Genomic DNA, 23,121 nt, shown 5'->3' on the forward strand with positions numbered 1-23,121 from the left:
CATTGAAGATCACCCTACCTTGAGCCGTGTTCACCCAGCCGGGTACCGATGGGCCAGAAGAGGACATCCGGAGCAGCAGAAGTCTTCATCCAATCGGGGCAGAAGAGGTCCTCCATCCAGCAGAAAGAAGTCTTCATCCAAGTGGCATCTTCTATCTTCATCCATCCGGCGTGGAGCGGGTCCATCTTCAAGACATCCGACGCGGAGCATCCTCTTCTTCCCGATGACTAACGACGAATGAAGGTTCCTTTAAATGACGTCATCCAAGATGGCGTCCCTCAAATTCCGATTGCCTGATAGGATTCTATCAGCCAATCGGAATTAAGGTAGGAAAAATCCGATTGGCTGATGTAATCAGCCAATCGGATTGAAGTTCAATCCGATTGGCTGATTGGATCAGCCAATAGAATTGACCTTGCATTCTATTGGCTGATCCAATCAGCCAATCAGATTGGCTGATAGAATCCTATCAGCCAATCGGAATTCGAGGGATGCCATCTTGGATGACGTCATTTAAAGGAACCTTCATTCGTCGTTAGTCGTCGGGAAGAAGAGGATGCTCCGCGTCAGATGTCTTGAAGATGGACCCGCTTCGCGCGGGATGGATGAAGATAGAAGATGCTGCTTGGATGAAGACTTCTGCTGGATGGAGGACCTCTTCTGCCCAGATCAGATGAAGACTTCTGCCACTCCGGATGTCCTCTTCTGGCCCATCGGTGCCCGGCTGGGTGAACACGGCTCAAGGTAGGGTGATCTTCAATGGGGTAGTGTTAGGTTTTTTAAGGGGGGATCAGGTGGGTTTTAGAGTAAGGGTGTGTGGGTGGTGGGTTGTAATGTTGTGGGGGGTCTTGTATTTTATTTTACAAGTAAAAGAGCTGATTACTTTGGGGCAATGCCCCACAAAAAGCCCTTTTAAGGACTGGTAAAAGAGCTGATTACTTTTGTAATTTAGTATAGGGTAGGGAATTTTATTATTTTGGGGGGCTTTTTTATTTTATTAGGGGGCTTAGATTAGGTGTAATTAGATTAAAATTCTTGTAATATTTTTTTATTTTTTGTAATTTAGTGTTCGTTTGTTTTTGGAATATAGTTTAGTTTATTTAATTGTATTTTAGTTTAGATCATTGTAGGTAATTTATTTAATTAATTTATTGATAGTGTAGTGTTAGGTGTATTTGTAACTTAGGTTAGGATTTATTTTACTGGTAATTTTGTAATTATTTTAACTAGGTAGCTATTAAATAGTTATTAACTATTTAATAGCTATTGTACCTAGTTAAAATAAATACAAAGTTGCCTGTAAAATAAATATAAATCCTAAAATAGCTACAATGTAACTATTATTTTATAGGTAAGTATTTATTTTTAAATACGAATAATTTATTTAATTATAGTACATTTATTTTGATTTATTTAAATTATATTTAACTTAGGGGAGTGTTAGGGTTAGGGTTAGACTTAGGTTTAGGGGTTAGTAAATTTATTATAGTAGCGGCGACGTTGGGGGCGGCAGATTAGGGGTTAATAATTGTAGGTAGGTGGCGATGATGTTAGGGAGGGCAGATTAGGGGTTAATAAAATTTATTATAGTGTTTGCGAGGCGGGAGTGCAGCAGTTTAGGGGTTAATACATTTATTATAGTAGCGGCGATGTCCGGTCGGCAGATTAGGGGTTAATAAGTGTAGGTAGGTGGCGGCGACGTTGGGGGCAGAAGATTAGGGGTTAATAAATATAATATAGGTGTTGGCGATGTTGGGGGCAGCAGATTAGGGGTTCATAGGGATAATGTAGGTGGCAGCGGTGTCCGGAGCGGCAGATTAGGGGTTAATAATATAATGTAGGTGTCAGCGATAGCGGGGGAGGCAGATTAGGGGTAATAAGTGTAAGATTAGGGGTGTTTAGACTCAGGGTTCATGTTAGGGTGTTAGGTGTAGACTTAGAAAGTGTTTCCCCATAGGAAACAATGGGGCTGCGTTAGGAGCTGAACGCTGCTTTTTTGCAGGTGTTAGGTTTTTTTTCAGCCAGCTCAGCCCCATTGTATCCTATGGGGAAATCATGCACGAGCACGTTTTTCCATTTTACCGCTACCGTAAGCAACGCTGTTATTACAGGTAGAAGTGGAGCTAAATTTGGCTCAACGCTCTCTTTTCTGAGGCTAACGCAGCCATTCAGAAAACTCGTAATACCAGCGTTGGTTTAAGGGAGCGCTGGAAAAGAAAGGAGCGTTAGCTCCACAAGTTTTTACCAACAAAACTCGTAATCTAGGCTTATGTATCCAAAAGGTATGAACAGAGAATTTGATTGGTCTGTATTTTGGTGCATTTTGTAACAGTTTTTGACAAACCTTGCAAACAATTTTGTGATTTATTTGAGTTTTCATTAGGGGGCATCATGTGTAATCACATAACCACATTTTTGTGTATTATTTTGTTTGACCACTAGGTGGTGCTAGAGTGTGGTAAAGGTTTTTGCCTCCATGTGTAAACTAGATAAGTGTGAATATAGTATTGAATAATCATGAATAATGGCATGTATTGAGCCTAAAAGGTTACTGTTCGCTTGTTTGGACCTTATGTGGATACAATAAAGGTCTAAGCATTTACACCCCACTGTAAAGAGACTTTAAGCAGCCAATCAGGAGGCTAGTCCCTGGACTTGCAAGGGAGTGTGCACCTGGCAAGTGCAGGCACAGTTATCTTATTTTCCTATTCAGTTTAAGGAAGTTTACTATGAAATCTCACAAGATTTCAGTGAAATCTCATGAGATCACAGCAAAGCATGACATCAGCACTGCTGATGCTGATTGGCTATTGTTTTATTTATTTATTTTCAACTTCCAGCTGGACAACAGCTGAAGTATAACTATTCACAGAGCACTTACTCTGATGAGCTGAAGATATTTTGCGGTAAAATATATTCCCTTTTTACATAGAGATGTTCAGGTGATATTTTCATGTCAGTTTTTTACAGTTATGCTGCATCAATTTCAAGTGATTTAGCATGTGAGTATTATGTCCCTTTAAAGGCAAATATGGTCGAGGGTTATGCTTACAAAGCCTGTCATGTGCACTATTAGTTTTCAGAACTGGAGTTAAAGGGACAGTCTATTTTTGCCCAGCCAATTTGGTTAAATTAATATACTTTTTACCTCTGTATTTACCTTGTATCTAAGCCTCTTCTGACAGCCCCCTTATCACATGACATTTTATATATTATCTATTGTCATGCATTTTAGCCATTTAATGCAGTATCATGTACAACTCCACATGAGAGAGCACAATGTTATCTATATGGCCCACATGCACTAGCAGTCTCCTGTTGTGAAAAGCAAATAAAAAAGCATGTTATAAGAGGCTGTCTGTAGTGGCTTAGTAACAGTCAGAAATTTAGAGGTTTACATGTTATAAAGTATATAAATATAACAATGTTGGTTGTGCAAAGCTTGGGGAATGGGTAGTAAAGGCACTATCTATATTTTTAAATAATAAAAAATTAGTGTAGACTATCCCTTTAAATTACAGGAAAAGGGACCAAAAAATACAGTATATTACATTTTTCCTACACATAAATATTTTATATTACAGTCTATCGGCTAGATCACGAGTTTGGCGTTAGCCTTAAAAAGCAGCATTGAGAGGTCCCAACGCTGCTTTTTAACGCCCGCTGGTATTACGAGTCAGGCAGGAAAGGGTCTACCGCTCACTTTTCTTCCACGACTCGAGGCTACCGCAAATCCCCTTACGTCAATTGCGTATCCTATCTTTTTAATGGGACTTGCCTAACGCCGGTATTACGAGTCTTGGAAGAAGTGAGCGGTAGACCCTCTCCTGTCAAGACTCCTACCGCATTTAAAAGTCAGTAGTTAAGAGTTTTATGGGCTTGATTGAAGTTCAATCCGATTAGCTGATTGGATCAGCCAATAGAATTGACTTCACATTCTATTGGCTGATCCAATCAGCCAATCGGATTGAACTTCAATTCGATTGGCTGATTAAATCAACCAATCGGATTTTTCCTACCTTAATTCTGATTGGCTGCTAGAATCCTATCAGCCAATCGGAATTCGAGGGACGCCATCTTGGATGACGTCATTTAAAGGAATATTCATTAGTCGTTAGTCGTCGGCCTAGAAGGATTTTCCGTGCCGGAGGTCTTCAAGATGGAGCCGTTCCTCGTCGGATGGATGAAGATAGAAGATGCCGCTTGGATGAAGCCTTCTCCCGGTCTGGATGTCCTCTTCTGGCCCATCAGATGAAGACTTCTGGATGGATCGGATGACCACTGGTGCCCGACTGGGTGAAGACGGCTCAAGGTAGGGTGATCTTCAATGGGGTAGTGTTAGGTTTTTTTAAGGGGGCATTGGGTGGGTTTTAGAGTAGGGGTGTGTGGGTGGTGGGTTGTAATGTTGGGGGTGTATTTTATTCTTTTTTTTACAGGTAAAAGAGCTGATTACTTTGGGGCAATGCCCCTGAAAAGGCCCTTTTAAGGGCTATTTGTAATTTAGTATAAGGTAGGGCATTTTATTATTTTGGGGGGCTTTTTTATTTTATTAGGGGGCTTAGATTAGGTGTAATTAGTTTAAACTTCTTGTAAAAAAAATTATTTTCTGTAATTTAGTGTTTATTTTTTTTTCGTAATTTAGTGTTTGTTTTTTTCGTAATTTAATTTATTAAATTTAATTGTAATTAATTGTAGGTAGTTTATGTAATTAATTTAATGATAGTGTAGTGTTAGGTGTAATTGTAACTTAGGTTAGGATTTATTTTACAGGTAATTTTTTACTTATTTTAGCTAGGTAGCTATTAAATAGTTAATAACTATTTAATAACTATTGTACCTATTTAAAATAAATACAAAGTTGCCAGTAAAATAAAAATAAATCATAAGATAGCTACAATGTAACTATTAGTTATATTGTAGCTATCTTATGGTTTATTTTACAGGTAAGTATTTAGTTTTAAATAGGAATAATTTTTTTAATTGTGGTTATTTTATTTAGATGTATTTAAATTATATTTAAATTAGGGGGGTGTTAGGGTTAGAGTTAGATTTAGGTTTAGGGGTTAATAACTTTATTATAGTGGCGGCGACATTGGCGGTGGCAGATTAGGGGTTAATTAATTTAATATAGTTGCGGCGATGTTGGGGGGGCAGATTAGGGGTTAATAACTATAATGTAGGTGTCAGCGATGTTGGGGGCAGCAGATTAGGGGTTAATACATATAATGCAGATGGCGACGGTGTCCGGAGCAGCAGATTAGGTGTTAATAAGTGTAAGATTAGGGGTGTTTAGACTTGGGGCTCATGTTAGGGTGTTAGGTGCAGACATATTTTTTATTTTCCCATAGGAAACAATGGGGCTGCGTTAGAAGCTGAATGCTGCTTTTTTGCAGGGTTTTTTCCAGCCAGCTCAGCCCCATTATTTCCTATGGGGAAATTGTGCACGAGCACATTTAGCCAGCTTACCGCTACCATAAGCAACGCTGGTATTGAGGTGAGATGTGGAGCTAAATTCTGCTTTACGCTCACCTTTTCGCGGCTAACGCCAGGTTTAAAAAAAACTGTAATACCAGCGTTGGCTTAAGGTAGCATTAGAAAACAAAGGAGTGTTAGAGCCGCACAGCCTTACCGACAAAACTCGTGATCTAGCCGTAAGAGTTTTCACATTTTTTTCCCTTCTTTTTTCTTTTTTTATATGCTTGATTAATCAGTTACCCTCTTCACTCTCACGTTTGAGTGCTAAGAGTATTCACCTTTGTCTAGCTTTTTTCCCCCTCTTTTTTCTTTCTCTGTTGAACAGAGGACCAGTTTAACTTTTGGTTAAAATGGAATATTAGAATTTTTGATATTATGTATTTTGTGTGTGTCTTGATTCCTAATGTAAACAAGAATGATATTTATTATTTTTCTCTTTCATTGATGTAAACATTGTACTGAATTTGATCTGATCCTATTGTTATAAATAAAGTAACTTAAAACAATTATATTACAATCTCTAAGTGTGTTCCATACCTTTAAATTTGCAATCAAATGACATTTTTGTATTGTGTAATTCTATTACAGACAGCTTAGAAATGTTAAACCTTATGCATATCTTTGTGTGGTCACTGATATGGCTCTACAAGCATTTTTGTGTTTTTCCTATGTATTTTTTGGGTGATTTGTGCTATGGCTGTACAGTATTTGGCACAAATATCCATTGCTTATCCCTATGTTTTATATATTTTTGTTGTGTACATATTGATTACTTTTTACTGCAAAGTATGTGAAGTAGGGGGCAATATTATAATCCTGTAATTAGGATATGGAACCAGAGTGTAGACAGGTCATGGATTAATCCATTATAAAAATTAAAACAGATGGGAGCTGATCTTACTTCCAATAATAACAGATTCACAACCATCTGTAGACAGACAAACATCTCAAAAGTATTGCCCCCTAGGGCACAGCTGGTCACGTGGCTGCATGCAGTGATGTTATCATAAACAAGGACTTGTAGTGAATAAATATATTTCATCCAGAAGAAGCTATATAGAGAAACCGAAGAAGTTAAAATGGATAGTTTCATAAAACAATATTGTCTTATATGGAAGAGCAATATTTTAAGGAATATAGGGTGTTATACAGTATTTATAAGAATGAATACAGTACTCAGTTATAGAGAGAAAGTACGGGAATGAAAACCAGGAGGGTATATAACAGTATTGGATAGTGGGTGTAGGGAGTAATAAGCTGAATTATAGTGAGAGATCCTTGAGTAATGTTACTTTATCTGCTTTGCTGTGACCAGTTAGGGACATATATAAATGGTTATTTCACTGATCAAGCAATCACTATGTAGGATGTTGCAGGGTCAAATTTATGAAGTCTGCAGGATGCACTCCAGCCTCTGAAATGTGGAAAAAAACACAACTTTCAGAGTTGAATTATAGGAAAAGTATGCTAAATACATTAACTATTCATAATTAATTCTTTATGAAATTACATTTTAAATTAAAGGAACATTAATCGCAAATACATTTAGGACTAAACACAAAAGGAAAAAAGGGTCTCAAAATGGCCTATAACAGTCTGTGTCAAAGCAGTATGAAATAGTGTACAGAATACTCACAATTCCCAGCTTCCCAGCCGTCCAGCTGACTGATTACAGGTACCAGGATACAAAGGTACTCCAAGTGGCAGGATTCACAGGTACTTTAATATTCATTCATTAGATGTCAACAAAAAGATGGATCTTTGTGGCAAGGTGTAATTGCATTAAAATCTTTATTAAAAACGTAAAAGGTGACGCATTTCACAGCCAAGCAGAGCTCTTTCATCAGGCCTTGTCAACTACTTGAAAAAAAGTGTGCAAAATCAGCTGCATGCTGGAACAGAGTGCAGCAAACATCAAGACTTTTAGGACTAGATTACAAGTGGTCCGCGATTGTTAACTTGTACATGTATTACAAGTTGAAAGTAGATGCGTTCGCTGAAGTGCAAACTCAATTTGAGCGCAACAGGTAAACGCAACAGGAGAGCTAGTGTAAAGAGTAAGAGTTAAAAAAAAAAATGTGCACCAAACACAACATAAATACATTAAAATATCTGATAAAAATGATTCATTTAAATATTCAAAAAAATAGTTGTAAGGGTTAAAGGGTGTATGGTATATGCAAGGTGTTTGAATGGAAAGGGCTATAATATATATATATATATATATATATATATATATATATATATATATATATATGTCTAAATATGTGTATGGGTTTATATAGATGTACACTGGAAAAAACGATCCTCTGAGTTGGGGAACATTGTCAGAGCCGAAGGAAGAAAGTTTTCTTCAAGGATAACTATACGTGGCTTGCTTCATGCACCCTTCACAAAGATAAATCTGCCCTTTTCCAGGTCATCTTCTCTGATCAGTCCAATTTGCAGCTTTACCCAACACATGGTCATCTAATGGTTAGACAGAGACCTGGAAAGGCCTAGAAGCCACAGTGTCGAGCACCTACTGTGAAATTAGGTGGAAGATTGGTGATGACCTGGGAGTGCTTCAGCAAGGTTGGAATCAGGCAGATTTATCTTTGTGAAGGACACATGAATCAAGCCACATACAATATTATCCTGGAAGAAATCTTGTTTCCTTCTGCTCGGAAAATGTTCCCCAACTGTGAGGTTTGATTTTTTTTCCAGCAGAACAATGCCCCATCCGACACAGCTAGGTAAATCAAGGTGTGAATGGAGGACCACCAGATCAAGAACCTCTCAAGGCCAGACCAATCTCCAGACCTGAACCCCATTTAAAACCTCTGGAATATGATCAAGAGGCAGATAGATGATCACAACCTTTCAAACAAAGCTGAGCTGCTTGAATTTTTGTGTCAGGAGTCTCATAAAGTCACCCAACATCAATTTGTAAGACAGGTGGAGAGCATGCCAAGACCCATGAAAGGTGCAATTGAAAATCTGAGTTATTCCACCAAATATTGATTTCTGAACTGAACTCTTGCTAAGTTAAAACATTAGTATTATGTTGTTTAAAAATAAATATGAACTTGTTTTCTTTGCATTATTCGGTTTTTGAAAACTGCATTTTTTTTTGTTATTTTGACTAGTTGTCATTTTCTGCAAATAAATGCTCTAAATGACAATATTGACAATTTATTTGGAATTTGGGAAAAATGTTTTCAGTTTATAGAATAAATAAAAAATGTTCATTTTACTCAAACACATACCTATAAATAGTAAAATCTGAGAAACTGATAATTTTGCATTGGTCTCTTAATTTTTTCCAGATCTCTATGTATATAAATACATATAAACATGTATGTACACATATATATATATATATACACATGTATACACTTGTATACACATATATAGTTAATAGTTATATATATATATATATATATATATATATATATATATATATATATATATATATATATATATATATATATATATATATATACTTTAGAGCCACTTTTGCAAATAAATTTAAACATGAAAAATGATTTGTAATCATTGCAATATTTTATGTTGTGATTTACTGTAAATATTTTACATTATATTTATATATTTGTATCTATCTATCTATACTGTATATATGTATATATATATATACAGTATATATATTCATATAGATATATACTGTAGGTATATCTCTTTTTTTATAAAATGTAAAATATGCATAACTACCTTCGGGATTAGCTCTGTAGGTATAACACACATGGGCGTCCAGAGGGGGAGCAAGAGGGGGCACTTCCCCCCTCCCCCCGGAATCTACAGGTCATTGTAGATGATATTATTAGGGCCAGTGGTAATGCAGGTAAAGAGGTCCCAGTGACTGCCAAACTGTTTATATATTTTTTTTACCTCACATTGTAGCTGTACCGATTTTGGCACAGCTGCTTTACTGTCATTTTCAGTGTTGTTTTTGCACAGTCTGCTTGTTGTTATTAGGAAGAAGGACAGAGAAATTGAAGCATATTGGGCACACTTTGTTGGGGGTCAAAACCAATGCTGTGAGTAGTGTGGTGTGTCGTGTATTGGTTTAAAACTTAACTTTTACTTCAAATATATTTTGTAAAAAAAGAGTGGAGTTATCCACCAGTAAGAATAAAATGACAAACAAATAAAAGATGTGGCCGAGTGATACTCGGTACACAAGAGCTCCTCTCAGGTGTGATACAGTGATCAGTCTGTATCACAGAGTCCGGTGTATAGCTTGAACAATAATTATCAGTGTCCTCACCTATATGATTAAACTTGTATTTAGAGTACCATTATCATCAGTGGTATTAATAAATATATTACTTCATTCTTGTTTGTTGATTTTCTATACGATTAATAGAGTATTATATCTGTTGGTTCATTTGTATGTGGATGTATGCCACACAATACAATATAGATATATATGTTCAGGGTGTTTGAAGTAAAGAAGGATATATTTATCTTTATACTATTCCACTTAGAGTTTCCCAATAGCCCAGATTTACCATTAATTATGTTGTAGGGTGTTCCCCCAAATTAAAGAAATAAGGGTAAGACTGAGGGAATATGTGACTCTAGTTATGTTAGGTCTGCATTAGGTCTGAATTTATAAAAGAATATAAGCAACGGTAAGCCTGCCTGTTGTATTCCACTATCATAAGACTACCCGTAGTCTAAATCATTCAAGTAATATTATGCCAACATTCACTTTTTCAGGCATACACTAATAATATTGTAATGGAATAGTTTCCAGATTAAGTGGTACCACGAGAGTTTTAACTATAATAATAGCCTAAGTCTGAGCATATCGCTCCAACAGAGTAGGGCTGAAAACAGCCTGAGTAAGTAATTTTCTAGGCTAAAATTATTTAAGTTTAACAATATATCCTTCTTTACTTCAAACACCCTGAACATATATATCTATATTGTATTGTGTGGCATACATCCACATACAAATGAACCAACAGATATAATACTCTATTAATCGTATAGAAAATCAACAAACAAGAATGAAGTAATATATTTATTAATACCACTGATGATAATGGTACTCTAAATATAAGTTTAATCATATAGGTGAGGACACTGATAATTATTGTTCAAGCTATACACCGGACTCTGTGATACAGACTGATCACTGTATCACACCTGAGAGGAGCTCTTGTGTACCGAGTATCACTCGGACACATCTTTTATTTGTTTGTCATTTTATTCTTACTGGTGGATAACTCCACTCTTTTTTTACAAAATATATTTGAAGTAAAAGTTAAGTTTTAAACCAATACACAACACACCACACTACTCACAGCATTGGTTTTGACCCCCAACAAAGTGTGCCCAATATGCTTCACTTTCTCTGTCCTTCTTCTTAATAACATTTTCCACTATTTGGCATAAGGCACTACCTATTGTTAACACCTAGGTTTGTATCAATAGGTTATCTAGGGTCAATCCCATTTTCCCCCCCTCTCTCCCTAGAGGCCATAGGGAATCCATAAATAAACTCTAATTTAGACTATTCAGTAGTCATTTCCTGGGGGAATTATGGCTTCCATTAATTTAATGGAAGATTTTCTAAAGAGAGAAAAGGATCGTAAGGCAAAAATAGATAAAACGTTTGCCAACCTATCAGCTGAAGGCTATAAACAAACAGAAATTGATGACTGGGAATCTGGTCTGAAAGAACTGGGTGAACTGCTTAGGAAACACACACGTTCAGTGTGGGATAAAAGTGCATACGATAAGTACTTAGCTAAGCACATAATTCCAAGAGGTCTGAGAGTAAGAATATTTCCATCTTTCAGCTTCCATATAGAAAGTTATAGGGGAAGATGGGAACAAGCCCTAATATCATGTTCAGAAGTACTTGTTGCAATATTATCAGATTATGAAACTGAAATTGTAGAAGAATTAGGTACAGAAATATCTGAAATAACAACCAAATTGGCAAAATTTGAATCATTAGACAATTTCAAAAAGGCATACAAAAGTTTAAGGGAAGATCTAGACTCAAAGGAAAAAGAAATAATAAAAACAAAATGTGATAAACTAAGCAGAGACATAAAATACTTCGAAAAAGGGAGAGTATTTACATGGGACGAACAGAACCCAAGACGGAGGAGGAATTTTCTTCCACCCAAAGGAGATAAAGATGATGTCTCCACTTCTGAATATGAATCATCAGCAGCAGAAGATGCAGAAGAATTAACCTCCAACAGAAGATTACTAGTCTCTAGCGCCAATGAAAGACTGGCTATATTATCACAAACAGAGTAAAAAAACGAGACAAGTACCAAACCAAAAACAAAAGAAAAAGGAGGGGAGGGAAAACCAGAGCGCAACCTCAGGAACAGGTCGAGATGGGGGTATGGGAACGATCGGAACAAGGAGGATTGGTCGAAGAGACCGAGGTGGTGAAGACCACAGACCTACAAATTATAAATCTATCTAATAAAGTACTATCCCAAGAACATATCGATGTCCTGAAAAAAGGCCTTTCCTTTTCCCCAACAAACAATATAGACTACTTTGAAATCATAAAAGATATACATCTCTTCACTAGAAAAATGGCATTAAACAAAATATTTGCCAAACATGAAGACACTGATTGTGACACACAAGCAATTATGGATTTGATATCCCTGTTGGAAGATAATGAAAATGAAGACACTAACAGCAATGATTGGAGAAAGGAAAAAATCGACATATATGCCTCAAATCTGTCAGTTCTCTGAAATAGACACCTATCAAAAAGTAGTGATCAGAGATATTCTGAAACTTCGAGAGGGCAAATCAAGTAATATAACTGAGAGGGAATCACGAGCTTTAAAAGAAATCCAGAAGTGGGAGGATGTGGTAATTAAATCCTCTGACAAGGGAGGAAATATTGTGATCTGGCCTACTGAACTATACCTAATAGAAGCAAAAAAAAACTAGGAGACAAAAACTGTTACAAACCACTCTGGGGAAACCCTACTCAAGAATTCCTAACCAACTACAATACTCTTATTGAAACAGCAAAAAAGGATGAACTGATAGATACAAGAGAATACAAATTTCTAAGTGTTAACAATCCTAAAGTAGCTACACTTTATCTGTTACCAAAAGTGCACAAAAACCAAAAAATACCACCTGGCAGACCAATTGTGTCAGGCATTGGAAGTCTATGCGAACAGGCATCACGATATATTGATCTAAGACTAAGAGATATAGTTCTTTCCCTCCCCTCATACATCAGGGACACTATGGACGTCTTAAACAAAATTGAGGGTATGACCCTAGACTCAAACACCTGGCTGGCAACATGCGATGTCGAGTCCCTATACACATCAATAGAACACAAGTGGGGATGTCATGCCGTGGGTTATTTCCTAGAAATGGAACCAAGTGCAAATACACTTAAAAATGAATTTATACTGAAACTTCTAAAATTCGTCCTGAGCCATAATTATTTTGTGTTCAACGACAAATTCTTTCTCCAGGTACGTGGCACTGCCATGGGCACAGCATGTGCCCCTACATATGCAAATATCTATCTTGGATGGTGGGAGCGCGAACACGTATTTGGGGAGAGAATGGAACAATATATGGACAACATACTGTTATGGCTCAGGTACATAGATGATATCCTCATTCTATGGAAAGGGGACGAACTGAGATTCAAACAGTTCATACAGGAACTTAACTGCAATGATCTCAATCTGAAACTAACCTATGAAATCAGTAACTCAACAGTAACCTTCCTTGACCTAACAATATCAAGGGACATGTTTGGACAGGTACAATCCAGCATACATAGAAAGAAAACAGCTACGAATTCTATACTATCTTTCGACAGTGCACATCACCCCTCCACCAAAAAAGCCATTCCATATGGCGAATTTTTGAGAATACGCTGAAATTGCTCAGAGATTGATAATTTTAAAAAAGAATCAAAGGAATTAAAAATCAGATTAAAAAGTAGAGGATATCCCAACAGCATTCTCAAAAAGGCATACCACAAAGCACTTCATATGAACAGAAATGATCTGCTCTTCCCAAAACAAAAACAGACTAAGGATACTAGAATCCGTTTTGTGGGCACATATAACATGGCACACAAAGAAATAACTAGCATTCTGAACAAACTTGTTCATATACTACATACTGATAGAGACCTAGCCAAAAATGTGGGAAACAAAGTTGCAATTAGCTGGAAAAGGGCTCCAACAATCAGAGATAAAGTCATGAAGAGTCATTTTTCAAGAAGACCTAGTGTCAGAAAAGATGGTCTAAATGGCACATATCCATGTGGTACCTGCAAATTCTGTATCTATATGAAGAATATCAAAGAAATATCTATCTTCCCAGAAGGGGTGAAAAGAATTAATGGTCTATTCAACTGCAAGACGTGCAATATAATATACTGTTTGGAATGCAGTTGCAACAAAAAATATGTGGGAATGTCCACTAGGGAACTCAGGAGAAGACTAGGTGAACACCTGGGAAATATAAAAAACGCCAAAAAAGATCTGGAGAAAGGAAAAAAACTGACATCAGTTGCAAAACACTTTCTAGACTGCCATAATAGTAAACCAGATTTGAAATGTTGGGTCCTACAAAAACTCAACCTGGGTATTAGAGGAGGTAATATGGAAAATACCCTCTTAAAGGCAGAATCAAAATGGATTTTCTGGTTACAGAGTATAGCACCCAACGGACTAAACGAAATGATACAATATAGTGCCTTTCTGAACTGACAAGAGACAAATCCTATTGATTACATTTTTTTCACTCTCTCAACTTATAAGATAATAACTGACCAATGGAATAATTTACTGATAACCAGTATTCACTGGGTGTCCCACCAAGATTTAAATTACTATGAACTAGAGGTGTTCTCATTAGACAAGAACTTAAAAAGTCATGTATTCCAGTCCTGTGTAACATATATAAGTATATAGAAAATCTAATGGAAGTCCACCACTATATATGTAAAATAAAAAACTTAATTCGAAAGAATTCACACTTCAGTTAGAAGTATCTAAGGGATATCAATAGCATCAGCACTATGAGTAATCACCCCATGTTTTTCCAACTATCTGTTTATATAATTTTCAAATAATAAATTAAGTGGTTTGATAATACTAGACCTAAACCCATGAAAATTTCTTTCAAAAGTGCTAAACAATGATTGTGACAACATAATATACCTCAGATAATGGGAGACAAAGTACAAACATTCATACAGAGGAATTACTGGTTACTTAATACAGAGACAGCGAAGCCTTGTGCAGTATATGTGTGATAAACATAACCATGTCAAATACTGAATATACAAGATAAAAATGATCGACATAATAGTAGAAACAGCACACAGTGAATCCATTGGCCTGAGTGAGCAGATACACCTTGTTCGCAAATATTAAATAACCAGCTGAAAATTTTTATCAGAATCATTATGCTAAAATGTAAACCGCAATGAGAATAAGCAAAACCGCATAATACCATTTGCGGAAATAAGTACACAATGATCACTTATTTGGCTATAGTGGGAAACGTAGCACAAATATTAACACAGAATCATACATGGAATCCTTTGTGATTTAATTTAGATACAGCTTTGCACAATATATGTGATCAAAAATAACCGAATATGATCGTCAAATATACAAGATAGAAAGGAACGACACGAAAATGTAAACACTACACAGGAAATCTATTGGCTACTGAGCGGACACACCTCCCTACCCAATAGGTCACAGCTGATTATGACGCCCTCTAGTCATCCTTACACTGAAAAGTGTAAGATGACTGCTGATAGGTTGACAGAACTTGGAAAAATGGAATCGGCCATGTGATTGGCTGATGATCCTTTATAAGCCGTGTGTGGCGGTCGGACCGGACGCCTCTGAAAAAGCAGTTGCGAAACGCGCGTCAGGCGTTTGCACTGCTCCTGTCTCACAAGTCCGGTTGTTTATAGCTTTAATTGTTGGCCTCTTTAGGCACCTTATCCTTCACCTTAAAAAACTTAGGCCTAGATTTGGAGTTTGGCGGTAAAAGGGCTGTTAACGCTCCGCTGGCTTTTTTCTGGCCGCACCATAAAATTAACTCTGGTATCGAGAGTTCAAACAAATGCTGCGTTAGGCTCCAAAAAAGGAGCGTAGAGCATTTTTAACGCAAATGCAACTCTCGATACCAGAGTTGCTTACGGACGCGGCCGGCCTCAAAAACGTGCTCGTGCACGATTCTCCCATAGGAAACAATGGGACTGTTTGAGCTGAAAAAAAACCTAACACCTGCAAAAAAGCAGCGTTCAGCTCCTAACGCAGCCCCATTGTTTCCTATGGGGAAACACTTCCTACGTCTGCACCTAACACCCTAACATGTACCCCGAGTCTAAACACCCCTAACCTTACACTTATTAACCCCTAATCTGCCGCCCCCGCTATCGCTGACCCCTGCATTATATTATTAACCCCTAATCTGCCGCTCCGTAAACCGCCGCAACCTACGTTATCCCTATGTACCCCTAATCTGCTGCCCTAACATCGCCGACCCCTATATTATATTTATTAACCCCTAATCTGCCCCCCTCAACGTCGCCGACACCTGCCTACACTTATTAACCCCTAATCTGCCGAGCGGACCTGAGCGCTACTATAATAAAGTTATTAACCCCTAATCCACCTCACTAACCCTATCATAAATAGTATTAACCCCTAATCTGCCCTCCCTAACATCGCCAACACCTACCTTCAATTATTAACCCCTAATCTTCCGAGCGGAGCTCACCGCTATTCTAATAAATGGATTAACCCCTAAAGCTAAGTCTAACCCTAACACTAACACCCCCCTAAGTTAAATATAATTTTTATCTAACAAAATAAATTAACTCTTATTAAATAAATGATTCCTATTTAAAGCTAAATACTTACCTGTAAAATAAACCCTAATATAGCTACAATATAAATTATAATTATATTATAGCTATTTTAGGATTAATATTTATTTTACAGGCAACTTTGTAATTATTTTAACCAGGTACAATAGCTATTAAATAGTTAAGAACTATTTAATAGTTACCTAGTTAAAATAATAACAAAATTACCTGTAAAATAAATCCTAACCTAAGATATAATTAAACCTAACACTACCCTATCAATAAAATAATTAAATAAACTACCTACAATTACCTACAATTAACCTAACACTACACTATCAATAAATTAATTAAACACAATTCCTACAAATAAATACAATTAAATAAACTAGCTAAAGTACAAAAATAAAAAAGAACTAAGTTACAGAAAATAAAAAAATATTTACAAACATAAGAAAAATATTACAACAATTTTAAACTAATTACACCTACTCTAAGCCCCCTAATAAAATAACAAAGCCCCCCAAAATAAAAAATTTCCTACCCTATTCTAAATTAAAAAAGTTACAAGCTCTTTTACCTTACCAGCCCTGAACAGGGCCCTTTGCGGGGCATGCCCCAAGAATTTCAGCTCTTTTGCCTGTAAAAGAATAAATACAATACCCCCCCCCCCAACATTACAACCCACCACCCACATACCCCTAATCTAACCCAAACCCCCCTTAAATAAACCTAACACTAAGCCCCTGAAGATCTTCCTACCTTGTCTTCACCATCCAGGTTCACCGATCCGTCCTGAAGAGCTCCTCCGATGTCCTGATCCAAGCCCAAGCGGGGGCTGAAGAGGTCCATGATCCGGTCAAAGTCTTCATCCAAGCGGGGCAGAAGAGGATCTTCCATCCGATTGAAGTCATCATCCAGGCGGCATCTTCTATGGTCTTCCATCCGGAGCGAAGCGGCAGGATCCAGAAGACCTCCAGCGCGGAACATCCATCCGGACCGACAACTGAACGACGAATGACTGTTCCTTTAAGGGACGTCATCCAAGATGGCGTCCCTCGAATTCCGATTGGCTGATAGGATTCTATCAGCCAATCGGAATTAAGGTAGGAATTTTCTGATTGGCTGATGGAATCAGCCAATCAGAATCTAGTTCAATCCGATTGGCCGATCCAATCAGCCAATCAGATTGAGCTCGCATTCTATTGGCTGATCGGAACAGCCAATAGAATGCGAGCTCAATCTGATTGGCTGATTGGATCAGCCAATCGGATTGAACTTGATTCTGATTGGCTGATTCCATCAGCCAATCAGAAAATTCCTACCTTAATTCCGATTGGCTGATAGAATCCTATCAGCCAATCGGAATTCGAGGGACGCCATCTTGGATGACGTCCCTTAAAGGAACAGTCATTCGTCGTTCAGTCGTCGGTCCGGATGGATGTTCCGCGCTGGAGGTCTTCTGGATCCTGCCGCTTCGCTCCGGATGGAAGACCATAGAAGATGCCGCCTGGATGATGACTTCAATCGGATGGAAGATCCTCTTCTGCCCCGCTTGGATGAAGACTTTGACCGGATCATGGACCTCTTCAGCCCCCGCTTGGGCTTGGATCAGGACATCGGAGGAGCTCTTCAGGACGGATCGGTGAACCTGGATGGTGAAGACAAGGTAGGAAGATCTTCAGGGGCTTGGTGTTAGGTTTATTTAAGGGGGGTTTGGGTTAGATTAGGGGTATGTGGGTGGTGGGTTGTAATGTTGGGGGGGGGTATTGTATTTATTCTTTTACAGGCAAAAGAGCTGAAATTCTTGGGGCATGCCCCGCAAAGGGCCCTGTTCAGGGCTGGTAAGGTAAAAGAGCTTGTAACTTTTTAAATTTAGAATAGGGTAGGGAATTTTTTATTTTGGGGGGCTTTGTTATTTTATTAGGGGGCTTAGAGTAGGTGTAATTAGTTTAAAATTGTTGTAATATTTTTCTTATGTTTGTAAATATTTTTTTATTTTCTGTAACTTAGTTCTTTTTTATTTTTTGTACTTTAGCTAGTTTATTTAATTGTATTTATTTGTAGGAATTGTGTTTAATTAATTTATTGATAGTGTAGTGTTAGGTTAATTGTAGGTAATTGTAGGTAGTTTATTTAATTAATTTATTGATAGGGTAGTGTTAGGTTTAATTATATCTTAGGTTAGGATTTATTTTACAGGTAAATTTGTTATTATTTTAACTAGGTAACTATTAAATAGTTCTTAACTATTTAATAGCTATTGTACCTGGTTAAAATAATTACAAAGTTGCCTGTAAAATAAATATTAATCCTAAAATAGCTATAATATAATTATAATTTATATTGTAGCTATATTAGGATTTATTTTACAGGTAAGTATTTAGCTTTAAATAGGAATCATTTATTTAATAAGAGTTAATTTATTTCGTTAGATAAAAATTATATTTAACTTAGGGGGGTGTTAGTGTTAGGGTTAGACTTAGCTTTAGGGGTTAATCCATTTATTAGAATATCGGTGAGCTCCGGTCGGCAGATTAGGGGTTAATAATTGAAGTTAGGTGTCGGCGATGTTAGGGAGGGCAGATTAGGGGTTAATACTATTTATGATAGGGTTAGTGAGGCGGGTTAGGGGTTCATAACTTTATTATAGTAACGCTCAGGTCCGCTCGGCAGATTAGGGGTTAATAAGTGTAAGCAGGTGTCGGCGACGTTGAGGGGGGCAGATTAGGGGTTAATAAATATAATATAGGGGTCGGCGGTGTTAGGGGCAGCAGATTAGGGGTACATAGGGATAACGTAGGTGGCGGCGATTTGCGGTCGGAAGATTAGGGGTTAATTATTTTAAGTAGCTGGCGGCGACGTTGTGGGGGGCAAGTTAGGGGTTAATAAATATAATATAGGGGTCGGCGGGGTTAGGGGCAGCAGATTAGGGGTACATAAGTATAACGTAGGTGGCGGTCGGCAGATTAGGGGTTAAAAATTTTAATCGAGTGGCGGCGATGTGGGGGGAGCTCGGTTTAGGGGTACATAGGTAGTTTATGGGTGTTAGTGTACTTTAGGGTACAGTAGTTAAGAGCTTTATGAACCGGCGTTAGCCAGAAAGCTCTTAACTCCTGCTATTTTCAGGCGGCTGGAGTTTTGTCGTTAGAGCTCTAACGCTCACTTCAGAAACGACTCTAAATACCGGAGTTAGAAAGATCCCATTGAAAAGATAGGATACGCAAATGGCGTAAGGGGATCTGCGGTATGGAAAAGTCGCGGCTGAAAAGTGAGCGTTAGACCCTTTAATCACTGACTCCAAATACCAGCGGGCGGCCAAAACCAGCGTTAGGAGCCTCTAACGCTGGTTTTGACGGCTACCGCCGAACTCCAAATCTAGGCCTTAGAAACTTAAACTATTGTTAAACTTAAATAATTTTAGCCTAGAAAATTACTTACTCAGGCTGTTTTCAGCCGTACTCTGTTGGAGCGATATGCTCAGACTTAGGCTATTATTATAGTTAAAACTCTCGTGGTACCACTTAATCTGGAAACTATTCCATTACAATATTATTAGTGTATGCCTGAAAAAGCGAATGTTGGCATAATATTACTTGATTGATTTAGACTACGGGTAGTCTTATGATAGTGGAATACAACAGGCAGGCTTACCGTTGCTTATATTCTTTTATAAATTCAGACCTAATGCAGACCTAACATAACTAGAGTCACATATTCCCTCAGTCTTACCCTTATTTCTTTAATTTGGGGGAACACCCTACAACATAATTAATGGTAAATCTGGGCTATTGGGAAACTCTAAGTGGAATAGTATAAAGATAAATATATCCTTCTTTACTTCAAACACCCTGAACATATATATCTATATTGTATTGTGTGGCATACATCCACATACAAATGAACCAACAGATATAATACTCTATTAATCGTATAGAAAATCAACAAACAAGAATGAAGTAATATATTTATTAATACCACTGATGATAATGGTACTCTAAATATAAGTTTAATCATATAGGTGAGGACACTGATAATTATTGTTCAAGCTATACACCGGACTCTGTGATACAGACTGATCACTGTATCACACCTGAGAGGAGCTCTTGTGTACCGAGTATCACTCGGACACATCTTTTATTTGTTTGTCATTTTATTCTTACTGGTGGATAACTCCACTCTTTTTTTACAAAATATATTTGAAGTAAAAGTTAAGTTTTAAACCAATACACGACACACCACACTACTCACAGCATTGGTTTTGACCCCCAACAAAGTGTGCCCAATATGCTTCAATTTCTCTGTCCTTCTTCTTAATAACATTTTCCACTATTTGGCATAAGGCACTACCTATTGTTAACACCTAGGTTTGTATCAATAGGTTATCTAGGGTCAATCCCATTTCCCCCCCCCCCCCTCTCTCCCTAGAGGCCATAGGGAATCCATAAATACAGTCTGCTTGTTCCCTTATTTTGAAGTTCCTATGCAGTGACTCACACAAATGGGCGTGGCTTGTGCTTCTAAATGCTGCTGAGGGAATGGAGGTGCTGAATGGGTGTGGGAGCCAGCTAATGCTCAGAATGAAGTCCAGCCCCTGGAGTTGTGCTGTAGGAGGTAAACTGGCATGTAAGTGTCAATGTTTCTATATTTATGTTAACGTGAGTTTTATATGTATGTGTGTGTCACTGTAAGAAAGTGTGTAAGTTTGTTCCTGTGTGTGTGTGTGAGAGCGAGCAAGAGTGTGTGTTTTTTACTGTGTGTGTGAACAAGTGTGTGTTTTTTTACTGTGTGTGTGAGCAAGAGTGTGCTTTTTCATGTGTGTAAGCAAGAGTGTGTGTTTGTTCCTGAGTGTTTATATGTGTGTGAGCAAGAGTGTGAGTTTGTTTGTGACTGAAAGATTGTGAGTTTGTTTGCGTGTATCAGAAAGTGTGAGTTTGTTTGCATGTATGAAAGAAAGTGTGAGTTTGTTTGCGTGTGAAAGAAATAGTGTGAGTTTGCGTGTGTGAAAGAAAGAGTGTGAGTTTGTTTGCGTTTATCAGAAAGTGTGAGTTTGTTTGCATGTATGAAAGAATGTGTGAGTTTGTTTGCGTGTGAAAGAAAGAGTGTGAGTTTGCGTGTGTGAAAGAAAAACTGTGAGTTTGCGTGTGTGAAAGAGTGTGAGTTTGTTTGTGTGTGTGTGTGTATCAGAGTATGTTTGTTCATTTGTTTGTCAGAAAAGAGTGTGTATGTGTGTGAGAGAAAGAGTGTTTATTTGTGTATGTGAGAAAGAGTGTGTGTTTGTTCCTGTGTGTGTATGTGTGAGCAAACGTGTGCATTGCGGGTGATGTAATAAGCATATATTGCAGAACTAGGTTGGGATTTTTTCTAAAGGAACCAGAACATCAAAATGTGTGCCTAAGACTCCTGGCCCTGACTGACTGAGTAGAGTAAGAAGATGATGGGGGCTACAGGGGTGGTGTACATGATGACTAAAATGTCATTTGGGCATATATCGGGCATGAAGAATATCTGAATATTCTTTATGCCCAGATCTCATTGGACACAGAGCTGGCATAAAGTGGCGGTCAAACAATCAATATTAGGACCTATCTGGGCATATAGCAGTAATAAAGGGGGTTGCTAAGACCATACATCAGTTCAGATATCTAATTTAGGCTTTACGGCCATGTATCTGACCTGATCTCTCATTAGAGCATACTGCTGAGCTGATGCCTCATTTGGATGTATATTTTGCACAAATGGGGCTACAGGGGCATGGAAAGGGATGGAATAGCATGTATGTGAGCTAAACTATTACTTGCACATATACAGGGAGTGCAGAATTATTAGGCAAGTTGTATTTTTGAGGATTAATTTTATTATTGAACAACAACCATGTTCTCAATGAACCCAAAAAACTCATTAATATCAAAGCTGAATAGTTTTGGAAGTAGTTTTTAGTTTGTTTTTAGTTATAGCTATTTTAGTGGGATATCTGTGTGTGCAGGTGACTATTACTGTGCATAATTATTAGGCAACTTAACAAAAAACAAATATATACCCATTTCAATTATTTATTTTTACCAGTGAAACCAATATAACATCTCAACATTCACAAATATACATTTCTGACATTCAAAAACAAAACAAAAACAAATCAGTGACCAATATAGCCACCTTTCTTTGCAAGGACACTCAAAAGCCTGCCATCCATGGATTCTGTCAGTGTTTTGATCTGTTCACCATCAACATTGCGTGCAGCAGCAACCACAGCCTCCCAGACACTGTTCAGAGAGGTGTACTGTTTTCCCTCCTTGTAAATCTCACATATGATGATGGACCACAGGTTCTCAATGGGGTTCAGATCAGGTGAACAAGGAGGCCATGTCATTAGATTTTCTTCTTTTATACCCTTTCTTGCCAGCCACGCTGTGGAGTACTTGGACGCGTGTGATGGAGCATTGTCCTGCATGAAAATCATGTTTTTCTTGAAGGATGCAGACTTCTTCCTGTACCACTGCTTGAAGAAGGTGTCTTCCAGAAACTGGCAGTAGGACTGGGAGTTGAGCTTGACTCCATCCTCAACCCGAAAAGGCCCCACAAGCTCATCTTTGATGATACCAGCCCAAACCAGTACTCCACCTCCACCTTGCTAGCGTCTGAGTCGGACTGGAGCTCTCTGCCCTTTACCAATCCAGCCACGGGCCCATCCATCTGGCCCATCAAGACTCACTCTCATTTCATCAGTCCATAAAACCTTATAAAAATCAGTCTTGAGATATTTCTTGGCCCAGTCTTGA

This window comes from Bombina bombina, chromosome 6, assembly GCF_027579735.1.
Source record: "Bombina bombina isolate aBomBom1 chromosome 6, aBomBom1.pri, whole genome shotgun sequence".
NCBI classification, from domain to species: domain Eukaryota; kingdom Metazoa; phylum Chordata; class Amphibia; order Anura; family Bombinatoridae; genus Bombina; species Bombina bombina.